Here is a 2,500-nt window from a genome sequence, read left to right on the forward strand (position 1 = left end):
TAGACAGACACCCAGGCTGATAGGCAGGCAGGCAGACAGACAGACACCCAGTCTGATAGGCAGGCAGACAGACAGACAGACACCCAGGCTGATAGGCAGGCAGGCAGGCAGATATGCAGGCAGACAGACACCCAGGTAGATAGGCAGGCAGGCAAGGAGATAGGGAGTAAGGCATATTGACAGATAGACAGACAGGTAGATTGGTGATAAGAGACTGATTTGCCGATAAGCACGTATGCGTAGAATTGCATAGAAAGACGGTCGATTCAGGTACAGAGGGGCAGAAAGAGGAACTGAAAGGGATGAGAAATGTGTTTATATTTACAGCAGATGGAGAGAGAGAGAGAGAGAGAGAGAGAGAGAGAGAGAGAGAGAGAGAGAGAGAGAGAGAGAGAGAGAGAGAGAGAGAGAGAGAGAGAGAGAGAGAGAGAGAGAGGGAGAGGGAGGGGAGAAGAGAGAGATTACACACACACACACACATACACATACACAGAAACAGACACAAGAGCAGACAAATACAGACGCAGAAACAAGAAACTGATAGAGAATGCTACAGAAGTAGTCACTGGCTATCGACGCAAAGACAGACAGGCAGCTACAGACGCAGTGAATTAAACAGATACAGATAGACAATCATAAAATAATATTGCTGATCACAAATACATGAATATAAACATCGCAGACACAGTGACTTTGACAGAAACAGACACAGGGCAGAGATATGTAGACAAAGAGACGGACAAGCAGACACACGGATGGGCAAACAGCTGCACAAACAGAGAAACAGATAGAGGGACTGACAGCCTGAGAAACAGACACAGGCATAAACATAGAGATATAGGGCCGTTTTTTTAAACATCAGGTTTCGGGCGTTACCAACCCGAAAATAAATTGCGTGGGGCCGGCCCGAAAACTCAAATCGATTTTTTCAAACGTCAAGGCAGTGGGGTGAGCCGGCCCCAAAACGTTTTCGGGCGGTCCGAATATTTGCAACAGTTGGTAACCCTGCGTACGCAGAAAGCGCGCCAGATGATCGAACAACCATGGCGAGCGGGAAGGATAAAACTAGTTCGCTCACGGAAAATCAGAGAAAAATGTTGATTTCTCTAATCGCTGACCATAGTCATCGCATAGATTAAAAAATGTACGACCCTGGGATCATCAGTCGCAAGCAGCAAGCACGGAAGAGCATAACTGCCAGCTTTAATGCCATCTATACAGCAACTCAGCTAAATCGAGCTTGGGAGTACATGCGCGAAACGTAAGTAATATTGAACGTTTTCTGCGTGTTTGTTATATTAAACATACATATTGTGATAAAGGATAATTTATTTGAATTATATTAAGAGATTACTCATGAATAAACACGAGGCATCAGCAAACAATTCAGGTTAGAAATCAACGATAAGCAGTTGCAATATTAGAATTATGTTTTCTCTTGTGTCAGCGTTTCATCTACATTCTTTGATATGATTCAGAATCAGCTACGCCAAATATGTGTATGTCTGTCACCCACCCACCCACACATGTAACTCTGTAGAAACAGATTTTAAAACGTTTAATCGCTATCATTTCTTCATTTATGTCAATTTCAGAATGGGTTGATGAAGGTCCTTCATTCAGACAGCAGGACTTTTCTATACCTCCTGCAATTCCAAGCCCTCTAGGACCTCCTTTACTTCCTAGAAAACCCTCTCTGCCAACTGCTCCACCACTGACCCCAGTTCCACCATCTGCCTGTGGTGAACCACCATCTCCTTCAACCATTTCATCACCTTCTTCAACAACTCATAGGAAGGGCAAAAAGAGGGACCAAATCTCAGAGAGGGAGTAATGCTACAAGGCTATTAGCCTGAACAACAAAAAGCTCCATGATGCCCAACTCTTACAGGCGAATGAAATTAGAAAGGAATTCTCCAAGTCTTGTGAAGCAGTTCGTGCATCTGCAGAAAGAGTTTCAAGTGACTTTAAAGGGTTGCAGATGAAATAATTTCATTTTTAGGTGATGCAAAGCAATATTTGCAACTTCACGGCACAAAATCTGGAAAAAACATAAATGCTGCAAAAGCATGAAATAAAACAACAAAATCTACATAGCTCTTTTATTTCATTCTTATGATAAAAGTAATCAAAATCATACAAGCAAAGGCCTCTTTTTGCATATATAATTTAAATGTTTTTACTAGAAAATTCATATCCCACTAATAACTAATGCAACAGACTAAATAACATGACTTCAGACATCAAAAAGGAAAATGTAAAAATCTAGACATTTCCCAGTTAAGTAGATAACTAAATATAAGTAAATAGACAAGTCGTATTTCACACAAAAAAGAGAGAAAAAATCTGCACATAGTTATTTGCGACTTAAAAAAAAAAAGAAAAAAAAAAAGAAATATATATATATATATATCTTGACATCTCCTATGGTTCCATTGATAAGGAAATATTTCAAAACAGAAAATATGTCTCATCTTACTAATAAAGAATCAGAAAAAAA

At 40.4% G+C, this 2,500-nt stretch overlaps 1 protein-coding gene and 1 long non-coding RNA gene across 2 annotated transcripts in view; both read left to right on the forward strand.

Moving 5' to 3' along the window:
• LOC122250132 (Fanconi anemia group J protein homolog) overlaps positions 1 to 2,500 on the forward strand; it is a 619,197-nt gene that overhangs the window by 37,816 nt on the left and 578,881 nt on the right. The gene's annotated exons all lie outside the window — the stretch shown is intronic.
• On the forward strand, positions 841 to 2,092 carry LOC147469753 (uncharacterized). Its single transcript, XR_015191892.1, has 2 exons — positions 841 to 1,261; positions 1,596 to 2,092. It is a non-coding gene; the product is annotated as an uncharacterized LOC147469753 (long non-coding RNA).

The sequence above is a fragment of the Penaeus japonicus genome, unplaced genomic scaffold (assembly GCF_977035675.1).
Source record: "Penaeus japonicus unplaced genomic scaffold, GWHDUDI00000001_assembly GWHDUDI00000019, whole genome shotgun sequence".
Lineage (NCBI taxonomy): Eukaryota > Metazoa > Arthropoda > Malacostraca > Decapoda > Penaeidae > Penaeus > Penaeus japonicus.